Raw genomic sequence first — 22,668 nt, 5'->3', positions numbered from 1 at the left:
ACAAGAAACTCCACAACCAGAAACTCCGCAACTAGAAACTCCGCAACTAGGAACTCCACAACTTGAGATTTTGCAACTAGAAACTCAACCACTAGAAACTCCACAACTAGAAACTCCTCAACTAAAACTCCACACCTTGAAAAACCACAACTAGATACTCCACAACTACAAACTCCGCAACTAGAAACTCCGCAACTAGAAACTCCACGACTTGAAACTCCACAACTAATAAACTCCGCAACTAGAAAATCTGCAACTAGAAACTCCGCAACTAGAAACTCCAAAGCTAGAAACTTCACTACTTGAAACACCACGACTAGATACTCTACAACTACGAATTCCACAACTAGAAACTCCACAGCTAGAAAGTCCACAACTAGAAACTCTGCAACTAGAAACTCCACAACTAGAAACTGCACAGATAGAAAATCCACCACTAGAAACTCCACAACTAGCAACTACACAACTACAGACTCCGCAACTAGAAAACTGCGCAACTAGAAACTCCTACTTAGACTTTCCGCAACAAGAAACTACGCAACTAGAAACTCCACAACTTAAGACTTCGCAACTAGAAACTGCACAACTAGAAACTCCACAACTAGAAACTGCACAACTAGAAACTCCGCAACAAAAACTCCACAGCTAGAAAGTCCGCAACTAGAAACTCAGCAACTAGAAACTCCGCAACTAGAAACTCCACAGCTGGAAACCTTACTACTTGAAACACCACCACTAGATACTCCAAAACTACGAATTCCACAACAAGAAACTCCACAACCAGAAACTCCGCAACTAGAAACTCCGCAACTAGGAACTCCACAACTTGAGATTTTGCAACTAGAAACTCAACCACTAGAAACTCCACAACTAGAAACTCCTCAACTAAAACTCCACACCTTGAAACACCACAACTAGATACTCCACAACTAGAAACTCTGCAACTAGAAACTCCGCGACTAGAAACTCCACAGCTAGAAACTTAACTACTTGAAACACTACAACTAGGTACTCCAAAACTACGAATTCCACAACAATAAACTCCAACACTAGAAACTCCGCAACTAGAAACTCCACAACTTGAAACACCACAACTAGATTGTCTAGAAACTCCACAACTAGAAACTCCACAACTTGAAACTCCGTGACTACAAATTCCACAACTGGAAACTCCACAACTTGAAACCCAACAAATAGATACTCCACAACTACGGACTCCACAACTAGAAACTCCAACACTGGAAACTCCACAACCAGAAACTCCGCAACTAAAAACTCCGCAACTAGAAACTCCACAGCTAAAAAATCCACAGCTAGAAATTCCACAACTAGAAACTCCACAACTAAAGACTCCGAACTAGAAAACTCCGCAACTATAAACTCCGCAACTAGACAATCCGCAACTAGGAACTCTACAACTACAAAATCCACAACTAAAAACTTCCCAACTTTAAACTCGACAACTAGATACTCCACAACTACAAACTCCACAACTAGAAACTCCACAACTAGAAACTGCACAACTCGAAACACCACAACTAGATACTCCACAACTACAAATTTCACTACTATAAGCTCCACAACTAAAACTCCGCAACTATAAACTCCGCAACTAGAATCTCCACAGCTAGAAAGGCCGCAACTAGATACACTGCAACTAGAAACTCCGCAACTAGACACTCAGCAACTGAAAACTCTACAACTTCAAAATCCACTACTAGAAACTCCCCAACTTGAAACTCCACAACTAGATACTCCACAACTACAAACACTGCAACTAGAAACTCCGCAACTAGAAACTCCACAACTAGAAACTCCACAACTTGAAACACCACAACTAGATACTCCACAACTACAAATTTCACTACTAGAAACTCCACAACTAAAACTCCGCAACTATAAACTCCGCAACTAGAAACTCCACAGCTAGAAAGTCCGCAACTAGATACACTGCAACTAGAAACTCCGCAACTAGACACCCAGCAGCTAGGAACTCTACAGCTTCGAAATCCACTACTAGACACTCCCCAACTTGAAACTTCACAACAAGATACTCCACAACTACAAACTCCGCAACTAGAAACTCCGCAACTAGAAACTCCACAACTTGAAACTCCACAACTAATAAACTCCGCAACTAGAAATTCTGCAACTAGAAACTCCGCAACTAGAAACTCCACAGCTAGAAACTTCACTACTTGAAACACCACAACTAGATACTCCACAACTACGAATTCCACAACTAGAAACTCCACAGCTAGAAAGTCCACAACTAGAAACTCTGCAACTAGAAACTCCACAACTAGAAACTGCACAGATAGAAAATCCACCACTTGAAACTCCACAACTAGCAACTCCACAACTACAGACTCCGCAACTAGAAAACTGCGCGACTAGAAACTCCTACTTAGACTTTCCGCAACAAGAAACTACGCAACTAGAAACTCCACAACTTGAGACTTCGCAACTAGAAACTCCACAACTAGAAACTCCACAACTAGAAACTCCACAACTAGAAACTCCACAACTAGAAACTCCGCAACAAAAACTCCACAGCTAGAAAGTCCGCAACTAGAAACTCAGCAACTAGAAACTCCGCAACTAGAAACTCCACAGCTAGAAACTTTACTACTTGAAACACCACAACTAGATACTCCAAAACTACGAATTCCACAACAAGAAACTCCACAACTAGAAACTCCACAACTAGAAACTCCGCAACTAGAAACTCCGCAACTAGGAACTCCACAACTTGAGATTTTGCAACTAGAAACTCGGCAACTAGAAACTCAACCACTAGAAACTCCACAACTAGAAACTCCTAAACTAAAACTCCACAACTTGAAACACCACAACTAGATACTCCACAACTACAAACTCCACAACTAGAAACTCCACAACTAGAAAACTCCACAACTAGAAACTCTGCAACTAGAAACTCCGCGACTAGAAACTCCACAGCTAGAAACTTCACTACTTGAAACACTACAACTAGATACTCCAAAACTACGAATTCCACAACAATAAACTCCAACACTAGAAACTCCGCAACTAGAAACTCCACAACTTGAAACACCACAACTAGATTGTCTAGAAACTTCACAACTAGAAACTCCACAACTTGAAACTCCGTGACTACAAATTCCACAACTGGAAACTCCACAACTTGAAACCCAACAAATAGATACTCCACAACTACGGACTCCACAACTAGAAACTCCAACACTGGAAACTCCACAACCAGAAACTCCGCCACTAAAAACTCCGCCACTAGAAACTCCACAGCTAAAAAATCCACAGCTAAAAATTCCACAACTAGCCTTTCCACAACTAAAGACTCCGGAACTAGAAAACTCCGCAACTAGAAACTCCCAACTAGACTTTCCGCAACAAGAAACTCCGCAACTAGAAACTCCACAACTTGAGACTTCGAAACTACAAACTCCACAACTAGAAACTCCACAACTAGAAACTCCTCAACTAGAAACTCCACCACTAGAAACTCCGCAACTAGAAACTCCACAGCTAGAAAGTTCGCAACTAGAAACTCTGCAACTAGAAACTCCGCAACTAGAAACTCCAGAGCTAGAAACTCCACAACTACAAATTCCACAACTAGAGACTCCACAACCAGAAACTCCACAACTACGAGTACCACAACTACGAACCCCGCAACTACAAACTCAACAACTAGAAATTCCACAACTAGAAACTCAACAACTTTAGACTTGCCAACTAGAAACTCCACAACTAAAGACTCCACAACTACGAACTCCGCAACTAGAAACTCCACAGCTAGAAACTCCACAGCTAGAAACTCCACAACTACAAACTCCACAACTAGAGACTCCACAACTAGAAAGTCCGCAACTAGAAACTCTGCAACTAGAAACTCCGCAACTAGACACTCCACAGCTAGAAACTCCACCACTAGAAACTCCACAACTGGCAACTCCACAACTACAGACTCCGCAATAAGAAAACTCCGCAACTAGAAACTCCCAACTTGACACTCTGCAACTACGAACTCTACAACTTTAAAATCCAACACTAGAAACTCCACAACTTGAAACTCAACAACTAGATACTCCACAACTACAAACTCCACAACTTCAAAGTCCGCAACTAGAAACTCCACAACTAGAAACTCCAAAACTAGAAACTCCACAGCTACAAAATCCACCACTAGAAACTCCACAACTAGCAACTCCACAACAACAGACTCCGCAATAGGAAAACTCCGCAACTAGAAACTCCACAACTAGACAATCCGCAACTAGGAACTCTACAACTTCAAAATCCACAACTAAAAACTTCACAACTTGAAACTCCACAACTAGATACTCCACAACTACAAACTCCACAACTAGAAACTCCACTACTTGAAACTCCGCAACTAGAAACACCGCCACTACAATCTCCTCAACTGGAAAACTCCGCAACTAGAAACTCTGCAACTAGAAACTCCGCAACTAGAAACTCCAGAGCTAGAAGCTCCACAACTACAAACTCCACAACTAGAGACTCAACAACTAGAAACTCCACAACTACGAGTACCACAACTACGAACCCCACAACTACAAACTCAACAACTAGAAACTCCACAGCTAGAAACTCCACAGCTAGAAACTCCACAACTACAAACTCCACAACTAGAGACTCCACAACTAGAAAGTCCGCAACTAGAAACTCTGCAACTAGAAACTCCGCAACTAGAAACTCCACAGCTAGAAAATCCACCACTAGAAACTCCACAACTAGCAACTCCACAACAACAGACTCCGCAATAAGAAAACTCCGCCACTAGAAACTCCCAACTTGACACTCCGCAACTAGGAACTCTACAACTTCAAAATCCACAACTAGAAACTCCACAACTTGAAACTCCACAACTAGATACTCCACAACTACAAACTCAACAACTACAAACTCCGTAACTTTAAACTCCGCAACTAGAAACTCCATAACCAGAAACTCCACTACTAGAAAACTCCACAACTAGAAACTCCGCAACTATAAACTCCACAGCTAGAAACTCCACAACTTGAGACTTTGCAACTAGAAACTCGGCAACTAGAAACCGAACAACTAGAAACTCCACAACTAGAAAGTCCACAACTTGAAACACAACAGATAGATACTCCACAACTACGAATTCCACAACTAGAAACTCCACAATTAGAAACTCCGCAACTAGAAACTCTGCACCTAGAAACTCTACAGCTAGAAACTCCACAACTAGAAACTCAGCAACTAGAAACTCCGCAACTAGAAACTCCACAGCTAGAAACCTTACTACTTGAAACACCACAACTAGATACTCCAAAACTACGAATTCCACAACAAGAAACTCCACAACTAGAAACTCCGCAACTAGAAACTCCGCATTTAGGAACTCCACAACTTGAGATTTTGCAACTAGAAACTCGGCAACTAGAAACTCAACCACTAGAAACTCCACAACTAGAAACTCCTAAACTAAAACTCCACAACTTGAAACACCACAACTAGATACTCCACAACTACAAACTCCACAACTAGGAACTCCACAACTAGAAAACTCCACAACTAGAAACTCTGCAACTAGAAACTCCACGACTAGAAACTCCACAGCTAGAAACTTCACTACTTGAAACACTACAACTAGATACTCCAAAACTAGGAATTCCACAACAATAAACTCCAACACTAGAAACTCCGCAACTAGAAACTCCACAACTTGAAACACCACAACTAGATTCTCTAGAAACTCCACAACTAGAAACTCCACAACTTGAAACTCCGTGACTACAAATTCCACAACTAGAAACTCCACAACTTGAAACCCAACAAATAGATACTCCACAACTAGAAACTCCAACACTGGAAACTCCACAACCAGAAACTCCGCAACTAAAAACTCCGCAACTAGAAACTCCACAGCTAAAAAATCCACAGCTAGAAATTCCACAACTAGAAACTCCACAACTAAAGACTCCACAACTACGAACTCCGCAACTAGAAACTCCACAGCTAGAAACTCCACAGCTAGAAACTCCACAACTACAAACTCCACAACTAGAGACTCCACAACTAGAAAGTCCGCAACTAGAAACTCTGCAACTAGAAACTCCGCAACTAGAAACTCCACAGCTAGAAACTCCACCACTAGAAACTCCACAACTGGCAACTCCACAACTACAGACTCCGCAATAAGAAAACTCCGCAACTAGAAACTCCCAACTTGACACTCCGCAACTAGATACTCCACAACTACAAACTCCACAACTACAAACTCCACAACTTCAAACTCCGCAACTAGAAACTCCACAACTGGAAACTCCAGAACTAGAAACTCCACAGCTATAAAATCCACCACTAGAAACTCCACAACTAGCAACTCCACAACAACAGACTCCGCAATAAGAAAACTCCGCAACTAGAAACTCCACAACTAGACAATCCGCAACTAGGAACTCTACAACTTCAAAATCCACAACTAAAAACTTCACAACTTGAAACTCCACAACTAGATACTCCACAACTACGAACTCCACAACTAGAAACTCCACTACTTGAAACTCCGCAACTAGAAACTCCGCCACTACAATCTCCACAACTGGAAAACTCCGCAACTAGAAACTCTGCAACTAGAAACTCCGCAACTAGAAACTCCAGAGCTAGAAGCTCCACAACTACAAACTCCACAACTAGAGACTCCACAACTAGAAATTCCACAACTACGAGTACCACAACTACGAACCCCACAACTACAAACTCAACAACTAGAAATTCCACAACTAGAAACTCCACAGCTAGAGACTCCACAACTACGAACTCCGCAACTAGAAACTCCACAGCTAGAAACTCCACAGCTAGAAACTCCACAACTACAAACTCCACAACTAGAGACTCCACAACTAGAAAGTCCGCAATAAGAAACTCTGCAACAAGAAACTCCGCAACTAGAAACTCGACAGCTATAAAATGCACCACTAGAAACTCCACAACTAGCAACTCCACAACAACAGACTCCGCAATAAGAAAACTCCGCAACTAGAAACTCCCAACTTGACACTCCGCAACTAGGAACTCTACAACTTCAAAATCCACAACTAGAATCTCCACAACTTGAAACTCCACAACTAGATACTCCACAACTACAAACTCAACAACTACAAACTCCGTAACTTGAAACTCCGCAACTAGAAACTCCACAACTAGAGACTCCACAACTAGAAACTCCACAGCTAGAAAATCCACCACTCGAAACTCCACAACTAGCAACTCCACAACTACAGACTCTGCCACTAGAAAACTCCACAACTAGAAACACTTAACCAGACACACTGCAACTAGGAACTCTACAACTTCAAAATCCACAATAGAACTCCACAGCTTGAAACTCCACAACTAGATACTCCACAACTAGAAACTGCATTACTAGAAACTCCACAACAAGAAAATCGGCAACAAGACACTCCGCAACTAGAAACTCCACAACTTGAGACTTTGCAACCAGAAAACTCCGCAACTAGAACTTCTGCAACCAGAACCTCCGCAACTAGAAACTCCACAGCTAGAAACCTTACTACTTGAAACACCACAACTAGATACTCCAAAACTACGAATTCCACAACAAGAAACTCCGCAACTAGAAACTCCGCAACTAGAAACTCCGCAACTAGGAACTCCACAACTTGAGATTTTGCAACTAGAAACTCGGCAACTAGAAACTCAACCACTAGAAACTCCACAAATAGAAACTCCTCAACTAAAACTCCACAACTTGAAACACCACAACTAGATACTCCACAACTACAAACTCCACAACTAGAAACTCCACAACTAGAAAACTCCACAACTAGAAACTCTGCAACTAGAAACTCCGCGACTAGAAACTCCACAGCTAGAAACTTCACTACTTGAAACACTACAACTAGATACTCCAAAACTACGAATTCCACAACAATAAACTCCAACACTAGAAACTCCGCAACTAGAAACTCCACAACTTGAAACACCACAACTAGATTCTCTAGAAACTCCACAACTAGAAACTCCACAACTTGAAACTCCGTGACTACAAATTCCACAACTAGAAACTCCACAACTTGAAACCCAACAAATAGATACTCCACAACTAGAAACTCCAACACTGGAAACTCCACAACCAGAAACTCCGCAACTAAAAACTCCGCAACTAGAAACTCCACAGCTAAAAAATCCACAGCTAGAAATTCCACAACTAGAAACTCCACAACTAAAGACTCCGCAACTAGAAAACTCCGCAACTATAAACTCCGCAACTAGACAATCCGCAACTAGGAACTCTACAACTACAAAATCCACAACTAAAAACTTCCCAACTTTAAACTCCACAACTAGATACTCCACAACTACAAACTCCACAACTAGAAACTCCACAACTTGAAAATCTGCAACTACAAACTCCGCCACTACAATCTCCACAACTGGAAAACTCTGCATATAGAAACTCTGCAACTAGAAACTCCGCAACAAGGAACTCCACAGCTAGAAACTCCACAACTACAAACTCCACAACTAGAGACTCCACAACTAGAAACTCCACAACTACGAACTTCACAACTACGAACCCCACAACTACAAACTCCACAACTAGAAACTTCAGAACTAGAAACTCCACAACATTAGACTTCGTAACTAGAAAATCCACAACTAGAGACTCCACAACTAGGAACTCCACAACTAGAGACTCCACAACCAGAAACTCCACAGCTAGAAACTCCACAACTTGAGACTTCGCATTTAGAGACTCGGCAACTAGAAACTCAAAAACTAGAAACTCCACAACTAGAATCTCCACAACTAGAAACTCCACAACTAGCAACTCCACAACTTGAAACTCCACAACTTGAAACACAACTAATAGATACTCCACAACTACAAATTCCACAACTAGAAACTACACAACTAGAAACTCCGCAATAACAAACTCCGCAACTAGAAACTCTATCACTAGAAACTCCCCAACCCGAAACTCGGCAAGAAGAAATTCCACAACTAGAAACTCCACAACTTGAAACTTCGCAACTAGAAACTCCACAACTAGAAACTCCACAACTATAGACTCCACAACTAGAAACTCCACAGCTAGAAAATCCACCACTGGAAACTCCACAACTAGCAACTCCACAACTACAGACTCCGCCACTAGAAAACTCCACAACTACAAACACTTAACCAGACACACTGCAACTAGGAACTCTACAACTTCAAAATCCACAATAGAACTCCACAGCTTGAAACTCCACAACTAGATACTCCACAACTCGAAATTCCATCACTAGAAACTCCACAACCAGAAACTCGGCAACAAGAAACTCCGCAACTAGAAACTCCACAACTTGAGACTTTGCAACTAGTAAACTCCGCAACTAGAACTTCTGCAACCAGAACCTCCGCAACTAGAAACTCCACAGCTAGAAACCTTACTACTTGAAACACCACAACTAGATACTCCAAAACTACGAATTCCACAACAAGAAACTCCACAACTAGAAACTCCGCAACTAGAAACTCCGCAACTAGAAACTCCGCAACTAGGAACTCCACAACTTGAGATTTTGCAACTAGAAACTCGGCAACTAGAAACTCAACCACTAGAAACTCCACAACTAGAAACTCCTCAACTAAAACTCCACAACTTGCAACACCACAACTAGATACTCCACAACTACAAACTCCACAACTAGACAATCCACAACTAGGAACTCTACAACTACAAAACCCACAACTAAAAACTTCCCAACTTTAAACTCCACAACTAGATACTCCACAACTACAAACTCCACAACTAGAAACTCCACAACTTGAAAATCTGCAACTACAAACTCCGCCACTACCATCTCCACAACTGGAAAACTCTGCAACTAGAAACTCTGCAACTAGAAACTCCGCAACAAGGAACTCCACAGCTAGAAACTCCACAACTACAAACTCCACAACTAGAGACTCCACAACTAGAAACTCCACAACTACGAACTTCACAACTACGAACCCCACAACTACAAACTCCACAACTAGAAACTTCACAACTAGAAACTCCACAACATTAGACTTCGCAACTAGAAAATCCACAACTAGAGACTCCACAACCAGAAACTCCACAGCTAGAAACTCCACAACTTGAGACTTCGCATTTAGAGACTCGGCAACTAGAAACTCAAAAACTAGAAACTCCACAACTAGAATCTCCACAACTAGAAACTCCACAACTTGAAACACCACAACTAGATACTCCACAACTACAAATTTCACTACTAGAAGCTCCACAACTAAAACTCCGCAACTATAAACTCCGCAACTAGAATCTCCACAGCTAGAAAGTCCGCAACTAGATACACTGCAACTAGAAACTCCGCAACTAGACACTCAGCAACTAAAAACTCTACAACTTCAAAATCCACTACTAGAAACTCCCCAACTTGAAACTCCACAACTAGATACTCCACAACTACAAACACTGCAACTAGAAACTCCGCAACTACAAACTCCACAACTAGAAACTCCACAACTTGAAACACCACAACTAGATACTCCACAACTACAAATTTCACTACTAGAAACTCCGCAACTAGAAACTCCGCAACTAGAAACTCCACAACTTGAAACTCCACAACTAATAAACTCCGCAACTAGAAAATCTGACACTAGAAACTCCGCAACTAGAAACTCCACAGCTAGAAACTTCACTACTTGAAACACCACGACTAGATACTCCACAACTACGAATTCCACAACTAGAAACTCCACAGCTAGAAAGTCCACAACTAGAAACTGCAACTAGAAACTCCACAACTAGACACTGCACAGATAGAAAATCCACCGCTAGAAACTCCACAACTAGCAACTCCACAACTACAGACCCCGCAACTAGAAAACTGCGCAACTAGAAACTCCTACTTAGACTTTCCGCAACAAGAAACTACGCAACTAGAAACTCCACAACTTGAGACTTCGCAACTAAAAACTCCACAACTAGAAACTCCACAACTAGAAACTCCACAACTAGAAACTCCGCAACAAAAACTCCACAGCTAGAAAGTCCGCAACTAGAAACTCAGCAACTAGAAACTCCGCAACTAGAAACTCCACAGCTAGAAACCTTACTACTTGAAACACTACCACTAGATACTCCAAAATTACTAATTCCACAACAAGAAACTCCACAACTAGAAACTCCGCAACTAGAAACTCCGCAACTAGGAACTCCACAACTTGAGATTTTGCAACTAGAAACTCGGCAACTAGAAACTCAACCACTACAAACTCCACAACTAGAAACTCTTCAACTAAAACTCCACACCTTGTAACACCACAACTAGATACTCCACAACTACAAACTCCACAACTAGAAACTCCACAACTAGAAAACTCCACAACTAAAAACTCTGCAACTAGAAACTCCGCGTCTAGAAACTCCACAGCTAGAAACTTCACTACTTGAAACACTACAACTAGATACTCCAAAACTACGAATTCCACAACAATAAACTCCAACACTAGAAACTCCGCAACTAGAAACTCCACAACTTGAAACACCACAACTAGATTGTCTAGAAACTCCACAACTAGAAACTCCACAACTAGAAACTCCACAACTTGAAACTCCGTGACTACAAATTCCACAACTGGAAACTCCACAACTTGAAACCCAACAAATAGATACTCCACAACAACGGACTCCACAACTAGAAACTCCAACACTGGAAACTCCACAACCAGAAACTTCGCCACTAAAAACTCCGCAACTAGAAACTCCACAGCTAGAAATTCCACAACTAGAAACTCCACAACTAAAGACTCCGCAACTAGAAAACTCCGCAACTATAAACTCCGCAACTAGACAATCCGCAACTAGGAACTCTACAACTACAAAATCCACAACTAAAAACTTCACAACTTTAAACTCCACAACTAGATACTCCACAACTACAAACTCCGCAACTAGAAACTCCAGAACATGAAAATCCGCAACTACAAACTCCGCCACTACAATCTCCACAACTAGAAAACTCTGCAACTAGAAACTCTGCAACTAGAAACTCCGCAACAAGAAACTCCACAACTTGAAACTCCACAACATTAGACTTCGCAACTAGAAAATCCACAACTAGAGACTCCACAACTAGGAACTCCACAACTAGAGACTCCACAACCAGAAACTCCACAGCTAGAAACTCCACAACTTGAGACTTCGCATTTAAAGACTCGGCAACTAGAAACTCAACAACTAGAAACTCCACAACTAGAAACTCCACAACTAGAATCTCCACAACTTGAAACACCACAACTACATACTCCACAACTACAAATTTCACTACTAGAAGCTCCACAACTGAAACTCCGCAACTAGAAACTCCGCAACTAGAAACTCCGCAACTAGAAACTTCACAGCTAGAAAGTCCGAAACTAGATACACTGCAACTAGAAACTCCGCAACTAGACACTCAGCAACTGAAAACTCTACAACTTCAAAATCCACTACTAGAAACTCCCCAACTTGAAACTCCACAACTAGATACTCCACAACTACAAACACTGCAACTAGAAACTCCGCAACTAGAAACTCCACAACTAGAAACTCCACAACTTGAAACACCACAACTAGATACTCCACAACTACAAATTTCACTACTAGAAACTCCACAACTAAAACTCCGCAACTATAAACTCCGCAACTAGAAACTCCACAGCTAGAAAGTCCGCAACTAGATACACTGCAACTAGAAACTCCGCAACTAGACACCCAGCAGCTAGGAACTCTACAGCTTCAAAATCCACTACTAGAAACTCCCCAACTTGAAACTTCACAACAAGATACTCCACAACTACAAACTCCGCAACTAGAAACTCCACAACTAGAAACTCCACAACTTGAAACTCCACAACTAATAAACTCCGCAACTAGAAAATCTGCAACTAGAAACTCCGCAACTAGAAACTCCACAGCTAGAAACTTCACTACTTGAAACACCACAACTAGATACTCCACAACTACGAATTCCACAACTAGAAACTCCACAGCTAGAAAGTCCACAACTAGAAACTCTGCAACTAGAAACTCCACATCTAGAAACTGCACAGATAGAAAATCCACCACTAGAAACTCCACAACTAGCAACTCCACAACTACAGACTCCGCAACTAGAAAACTGCGCAACTAGAAACTCCTACTTAGACTTTCCGCAACAAGAAACTACGCAACTAGAAACTCCACAACTTGAGACTTCGCAACTAGAAACTCCACAACTAGAAACTCCACAACTAGAAACTCCGCAACAAAAACTCCACAGCTAGAAAGTCCGCAACTAGAAACTCAGCAACTAGAAACTCCGCAACTAGAAACTCCACAGCTAGAAACCTTACTACTTGAAACACCACAACTAGATACTCCAAAACTACGAATTCCACAACAAGAAACTCCACAACTAGAAACTCCGCAACTAGAAACTCCGCAACTAGAAACTCCGCAACTAGGAACTCCACAACTTGAGATTTTGCAACTAGAAACTTGGCAACTAGAAACTCAACCACTAGAAACTCCACAACTAGAAACTCCTCAACTAAAACTCCACAACTTGAAACACCACAACTAGATACTCCACAACTACAAACTCCACAACTAGAAACTCCACAACTTGAAACTCCGTGACTACAAATTCCACAACTGGAAACTCCACAACTTGAAACCCAACAAATAGATACTCCACAACTACGGACTCCACAACTAGAAACTCCAACACTGGAAACTCCACAACCAGAAACTCCGCCACTAAAAACTCCGCAACTAGAAACTCCACAGCTAAAAAATCCACAGCTAGAAATTCCACAACTAGAAACTCCACAACTAAAGACTCCGCAACTAGAAAACTCCGCAACTATGAACTCCGCAACTAGACAATCCGCAACTAGGAACTCTACAACTACAAAATCCACAACTAAAAACTTCACAACTTTAAACTCCACAACTAGATACTCCACAACTACAAACTCCGCAACTAGAAACTCCACAACTTGAAAATCCGCAACTACAAACTCCGCCACTACAATCTCCACAACTGGAAATCTCTGCAACTAGAAACTCTTCAACTAGAAACTCCGCAACAAGAAACTCCACAGCTAGAAACTCCACAGCTGGAAACTCCACAACTACAAACTCCACAACTAGAGACTCCACAACTAGAAACTCCACAACTACGAACTTCACAACTACGAACCCCACATCTACAAACTCCACAACTAGAAACTTCACAACTAGAAACTCCACAACATTAGACTTCGCAACTAGAAAATCCACAACTAGAGACTCCACAACTAGGAACTCCACAACTAGAGACTCCACAACCAGAAACTCCACAGCTAGAAACTCCACAACTTGAGACTTCGCATTTAGAGACTCGCAACTAGAAACTCAACAACTAGAAACTCCACAACTAGAAACTCTACAACTAGAAACTCCACAACTAGAAACTCCACAACTTGAAACACCACAACTAGATACTCCACAACTACAAATTTCAATACTAGAAACTCCACAACTAAAACTCCGCAACTATAAACTCCGCAACTAGAATCTCCACAGCTAGAAAGTCCGCAACTAGATACACTGCAACTAGAAACTCCGCCACTAGACACCCATCAACTAGGAACTCTACAACTTCAAAATCCACTACTAGAAACTCCCCAACTTGAAACTCCACAACAAGATACTCCACAACTACAAACTCCACAACTAGAAACTCCGCAACTAGAAAGTCCACAACTTGAAACTCCACAACTAATAAACTCCGCAACTAATAAACTTCGCAACTAGAAAATCCACAACTAGAGACTCCACAACTAGGAACTCCACAACTAGAGAATCCACAACCAGAAACTCCACAGCTAGAAACTCCACAACTTGAGACTTCGCATTTAGAGACTCGGCAACTAGAAACTCAAAAACTAGAAACTCCACAACTAGAATCTCCACAACTAGAAACTCCACAACTTGAAACACCACAACTAGATACTCCACAACTACAAATTTCACTACTAGAAGCTCCACAACTAAAACTCCGCAACTATAAACTCCGCAACTAGAATCTCCACAGCTAGAAAGTCCGCAACTAGATACACTGCAACTAGAAACTCCGCAACTAGACACTCAGCAACTAAAAACTCTACAACTTCAAAATCCACTACTAGAAACTCCCCAACTTGAAACTCCACAACTAGATACTCCACAACTACAAACACTGCAACTAGAAACTGCGCAACTACAAACTCCACAACTAGAAACTCCACAACTAGAAACTCCACAACTAGAAACTCCGCAACAAAAACTCCACAGCTAGAAAGTCCGCAACTAGAAACTCAGCAACTAGAAACTCCGCAACTAGAAACTCCACAGCTAGAAACCTTACTACTTGAAACACTACCACTAGATACTCCAAAATTACTAATTCCACAACAAGAAACTCCACAACTAGAAACTCCGCAACTAGAAACTCCGCAACTAGGAACTCCACAACTTGAGATTTTGCAACTAGAAACTCGGCAACTAGAAACTCAACCACTACAAACTCCACAACTAGAAACTCTTCAACTAAAACTCCACACCTTGTAACACCACAACTAGATACTCCACAACTACAAACTCCACAACTAGAAACTCCACAACTAGAAAACTCCACAACTAAAAACTCTGCAACTAGAAACTCCGCGTCTAGAAACTCCACAGCTAGAAACTTCACTACTTGAAACACTACAACTAGATACTCCAAAACTACGAATTCCACAACAATAAACTCCAACACTAGAAACTCCGCAACTAGAAACTCCACAACTTGAAACACCACAACTAGATTGTCTAGAAACTCCACAACTAGAAACTCCACAACTAGAAACTCCACAACTTGAAACTCCGTGACTACAAATTCCACAACTGGAAACTCCACAACTTGAAACCCAACAAATAGATACTCCACAACAACGGACTCCACAACTAGAAACTCCAACACTGGAAACTCCACAACCAGAAACTTCGCCACTAAAAACTCCGCAACTAGAAACTCCACAGCTAGAAATTCCACAACTAGAAACTCCACAACTAAAGACTCCGCAACTAGAAAACTCCGCAACTATAAACTCCGCAACAAGACAATCCGCAACTAGGAACTCTACAACTACAAAATCCACAACTAAAAACTTCACAACTTTAAACTCCACAACTAGATACTCCACAACTACAAACTCCGCAACTAGAAACTCCAGAACATGAAAATCCGCAACTACAAACTCCGCCACTACAATCTCCACAACTAGAAAACTCTGCAACTAGAAACTCTGCAACTAGAAACTCCGCAACAAGAAACTCCACAACTTGAAACTCCACAACATTAGACTTCGCAACTAGAAAATCCACAACTAGAGACTCCACAACTAGGAACTCCACAACTAGAGACTCCACAACCAGAAACTCCACAGCTAGAAACTCCACAACTTGAGACTTCGCATTTAAAGACTCGGCAACTAGAAACTCAACAACTAGAAACTCCACAACTAGAAACTCCACAACTAGAATCTCCACAACTTGAAACACCACAACTACATACTCCACAACTACAAATTTCACTACTAGAAGCTCCACAACTGAAACTCCGCAACTAGAAACTCCGCAACTAGAAACTCCGCAACTAGAAACTTCACAGCTAGAAAGTCCGAAACTAGATACACTGCAACTAGAAACTCCGCAACTAGACACTCAGCAACTGAAAACTCTACAACTTCAAAATCCACTACTAGAAACTCCCCAACTTGAAACTCCACAACTAGATACTCCACAACTACAAACACTGCAACTAGAAACTCCGCAACTAGAAACTCCACAACTAGAAACTCCACAACTTGAAACACCACAACTAGATACTCCACAACTACAAATTTCACTACTAGAAACTCCACAACTAAAACTCCGCAACTATAAACTCCGCAACTAGAAACTCCACAGCTAGAAAGTCCGCAACTAGATACACTGCAACTAGAAACTCCGCAACTAGACACCCAGCAGCTAGGAACTCTACAGCTTCAAAATCCACTACTAGAAACTCCCCAACTTGAAACTTCACAACAAGATACTCCACAACTACAAACTCCGCAACTAGAAACTCCACAACTAGAAACTCCACAACTTGAAACTCCACAACTAATAAACTCCGCAACTAGAAAATCTGCAACTAGAAACTCCGCAACTAGAAACTCCACAGCTAGAAACTTCACTACTTGAAACACCACAACTAGATACTCCACAACTACGAATTCCACAACTAGAAACTCCACAGCTAGAAAGTCCACAACTAGAAACTCTGCAACTAGAAACTCCACATCTAGAAACTGCACAGATAGAAAATCCACCACTAGAAACTCCACAACTAGCAACTCCACAACTACAGACTCCGCAACTAGAAAACTGCGCAACTAGAAACTCCTACTTAGACTTTCCGCAACAAGAAACTACGCAACTAGAAACTCCACAACTTGAGACTTCGCAACTAGAAACTCCACAACTAGAAACTCCACAACTAGAAACTCCGCAACAAAAACTCCACAGCTAGAAAGTCCGCAACTAGAAACTCAGCAACTAGAAACTCCGCAACTAGAAACTCCACAGCTAGAAACCTTACTACTTGAAACACCACAACTAGATACTCCAAAACTACGAATTCCACAACAAGAAACTCCACAACTAGAAACTCCGCAACTAGAAACTCCGCAACTAGAAACTCCGCAACTAGGAACTCCACAACTTGAGATTTTGCAACTAGAAACTTGGCAACTAGAAACTCAACCACTAGAAACTCCACAACTAGAAACTCCTCAACTAAAACTCCACAACTTGAAACACCACAACTAGATACTCCACAACTACAAACTCCACAACTAGAAACTCCACAACTTGAAACTCCGTGACTACAAATTCCACAACTGGAAACTCCACAACTTGAAACCCAACAAATAGATACTCCACAACTACGGACTCCACAACTAGAAACTCCAACACTGGAAACTCCACAACCAGAAACTCCGCCACTAAAAACTCCGCAACTAGAAACTCCACAGCTAAAAAATCCACAGCTAGAAATTCCACAACTAGAAACTCCACAACTAAAGACTCCGCAACTAGAAAACTCCGCAACTATGAACTCCGCAACTAGACAATCCGCAACTAGGAACTCTACAACTACAAAATCCACAACTAAAAACTTCACAACTTTAAACTCCACAACTAGATACTCCACAACTACAAACTCCGCAACTAGAAACTCCACAACTTGAAAATCCGCAACTACAAACTCCGCCACTACAATCTCCACAACTGGAAATCTCTGCAACTAGAAACTCTTCAACTAGAAACTCCGCAACAAGAAACTCCACAGCTAGAAACTCCACAGCTGGAAACTCCACAACTACAAACTCCACAACTAGAGACTCCACAACTAGAAACTCCACAACTACGAACTTCACAACTACGAACCCCACATCTACAAACTCCACAACTAGAAACTTCACAACTAGAAACTCCACAACATTAGACTTCGCAACTAGAAAATCCACAACTAGAGACTCCACAACTAGGAACTCCACAACTAGAGACTCCACAACCAGAAACTCCACAGCTAGAAACTCCACAACTTGAGACTTCGCATTTAGAGACTCGCAACTAGAAACTCAACAACTAGAAACTCCACAACTAGAAACTCTACAACTAGAAACTCCACAACTAGAAACTCCACAACTTGAAACACCACAACTAGATACTCCACAACTACAAATTTCAATACTAGAAACTCCACAACTAAAACTCCGCAACTATAAACTCCGCAACTAGAATCTCCACAGCTAGAAAGTCCGCAACTAGATACACTGCAACTAGAAACTCCGCCACTAGACACCCATCAACTAGGAACTCTACAACTTCAAAATCCACTACTAGAAACTCCCCAACTTGAAACTCCACAACAAGATACTCCACAACTACAAACTCCACAACTAGAAACTCCGCAACTAGAAAGTCCACAACTTGAAACTCCACAACTAATAAACTCCGCAACTAATAAACTTCGCAACTAGAAAATCCACAACTAGAGACTCCACAACTAGGAACTCCACAACTAGAGAATCCACAACCAGAAACTCCACAGCTAGAAACTCCACAACTTGAGACTTCGCATTTAGAGACTCGGCAACTAGAAACTCAAAAACTAGAAACTCCACAACTAGAATCTCCACAACTAGAAACTCCACAACTTGAAACACCACAACTAGATACTCCACAACTACAAATTTCACTACTAGAAGCTCCACAACTAAAACTCCGCAACTATAAACTCCGCAACTAGAATCTCCACAGCTAGAAAGTCCGCAACTAGATACACTGCAACTAGAAACTCCGCAACTAGACACTCAGCAACTAAAAACTCTACAACTTCAAAATCCACTACTAGAAACTCCCCAACTTGAAACTCCACAACTAGATACTCCACAACTACAAACACTGCAACTAGAAACTGCGCAACTACAAACTCCACAACTAGAAACTCCACAACTAGAAACTCCACAACTAGAAACTCCGCAACAAAAACTCCACAGCTAGAAAGTCCGCAACTAGAAACTCAGCAACTAGAAACTCCGCAACTAGAAACTCCACAGCTAGAAACCTTACTACTTGAAACACTACCACTAGATACTCCAAAATTACTAATTCCACAACAAGAAACTCCACAACTAGAAACTCCGCAACTAGAAACTCCGCAACTAGGAACTCCACAACTTGAGATTTTGCAACTAGAAACTCGGCAACTAGAAACTCAACCACTACAAACTCCACAACTAGAAACTCTTCAACTAAAACTCCACACCTTGTAACACCACAACTAGATACTCCACAACTACAAACTCCACAACTAGAAACTCCACAACTAGAAAACTCCACAACTAAAAACTCTGCAACTAGAAACTCCGCGTCTAGAAACTCCACAGCTAGAAACTTCACTACTTGAAACACTACAACTAGATACTCCAAAACTACGAATTCCACAACAATAAACTCCAACACTAGAAACTCCGCAACTAGAAACTCCACAACTTGAAACACCACAACTAGATTGTCTAGAAACTCCACAACTAGAAACTCCACAACTAGAAACTCCACAACTTGAAACTCCGTGACTACAAATTCCACAACTGGAAACTCCACAACTTGAAACCCAACAAATAGATACTCCACAACAACGGACTCCACAACTAGAAACTCCAACACTGGAAACTCCACAACCAGAAACTTCGCCACTAAAAACTCCGCAACTAGAAACTCCACAGCTAGAAATTCCACAACTAGAAACTCCACAACTAAAGACTCCGCAACTAGAAAACTCCGCAACTATAAACTCCGCAACTAGACAATCCGCAACTAGGAACTCTACAACTACAAAATCCACAACTAAAAACTTCACAACTTTAAACTCCACAACTAGATACTCCACAACTACAAACTCCGCAACTAGAAACTCCAGAACATGAAAATCCGCAACTACAAACTCCGCCACTACAATCTCCACAACTAGAAAACTCTGCAACTAGAAACTCTGCAACTAGAAACTCCGCAACAAGAAACTCCACAACTTGAAACTCCACAACATTAGACTTCGCAACTAGAAAATCCACAACTAGAGACTCCACAACTAGGAACTCCACAACTAGAGACTCCACAACCAGAAACTCCACAGCTAGAAACTCCACAACTTGAGACTTCGCATTTAAAGACTCGGCAACTAGAAACTCAACAACTAGAAACTCCACAACTAGAAACTCCACAACTAGAATCTCCACAACTTGAAACACCACAACTACATACTCCACAACTACAAATTTCACTACTAGAAGCTCCACAACTGAAACTCCGCAACTAGAAACTCCGCAACTAGAAACTCCGCAACTAGAAACTTCACAGCTAGAAAGTCCGAAACTAGATACACTGCAACTAGAAACTCCGCAACTAGACACTCAGCAACTGAAAACTCTACAACTTCAAAATCCACTACTAGAAACTCCCCAACTTGAAACTCCACAACTAGATACTCCACAACTACAAACACTGCAACTAGAAACTCCGCAACTAGAAACTCCACAACTAGAAACTCCACAACTTGAAACACCACAACTAGATACTCCACAACTACAAATTTCACTACTAGAAACTCCACAACTAAAACTCCGCAACTATAAACTCCGCAACTAGAAACTCCACAGCTAGAAAGTCCGCAACTAGATACACTGCAACTAGAAACTCCGCAACTAGACACCCAGCAGCTAGGAACTCTACAGCTTCAAAATCCACTACTAGAAACTCCCCAACTTGAAACTTCACAACAAGATACTCCACAACTACAAACTCCGCAACTAGAAACTCCACAACTAGAAACTCCACAACTTGAAACTCCACAACTAATAAACTCCGCAACTAGAAAATCTGCAACTAGAAACTCCGCAACTAGAAACTCCACAGCTAGAAACTTCACTACTTGAAACACCACAACTAGATACTCCACAACTACGAATTCCACAACTAGAAACTCCACAGCTAGAAAGTCCACAACTAGAAACTCTGCAACTAGAAACTCCACATCTAGAAACTGCACAGATAGAAAATCCACCACTAGAAACTCCACAACTAGCAACTCCACAACTACAGACTCCGCAACTAGAAAACTGCGCAACTAGAAACTCCTACTTAGACTTTCCGCAACAAGAAACTACGCAACTAGAAACTCCACAACTTGAGACTTCGCAACTAGAAACTCCACAACTAGAAACTCCACAACTAGAAACTCCGCAACAAAAACTCCACAGCTAGAAAGTCCGCAACTAGAAACTCAGCAACTAGAAACTCCGCAACTAGAAACTCCACAGCTAGAAACCTTACTACTTGAAACACCACAACTAGATACTCCAAAACTACGAATTCCACAACAAGAAACTCCACAACTAGAAACTCCGCAACTAGAAACTCCGCAACTAGAAACTCCGCAACTAGGAACTCCACAACTTGAGATTTTGCAACTAGAAACTTGGCAACTAGAAACTCAACCACTAGAAACTCCACAACTAGAAACTCCTCAACTAAAACTCCACAACTTGAAACACCACAACTAGATACTCCACAACTACAAACTCCACAACTAGAAACTCCACAACTTGAAACTCCGTGACTACAAATTCCACAACTGGAAACTCCACAACTTGAAACCCAACAAATAGATACTCCACAACTACGGACTCCACAACTAGAAACTCCAACACTGGAAACTCCACAACCAGAAACTCCGCCACTAAAAACTCCGCAACTAGAAACTCCACAGCTAAAAAATCCACAGCTAGAAATTCCACAACTAGAAACTCCACAACTAAAGACTCCGCAACTAGAAAACTCCGCAACTATGAACTCCGCAACTAGACAATCCGCAACTAGGAACTCTACAACTACAAAATCCACAACTAAAAACTTCACAACTTTAAACTCCACAACTAGATACTCCACAACTACAAACTCCGCAACTAGAAACTCCACAACTTGAAAATCCGCAACTACAAACTCCGCCACTA

This window comes from Rhipicephalus microplus, unplaced genomic scaffold (assembly GCF_043290135.1).
Source record: "Rhipicephalus microplus isolate Deutch F79 unplaced genomic scaffold, USDA_Rmic scaffold_14, whole genome shotgun sequence".
Taxonomy (NCBI): domain Eukaryota; kingdom Metazoa; phylum Arthropoda; class Arachnida; order Ixodida; family Ixodidae; genus Rhipicephalus; species Rhipicephalus microplus.
The sequence above is the reverse complement of the archived record's forward strand: the minus strand, read 5'-3'. Positions refer to the sequence as shown.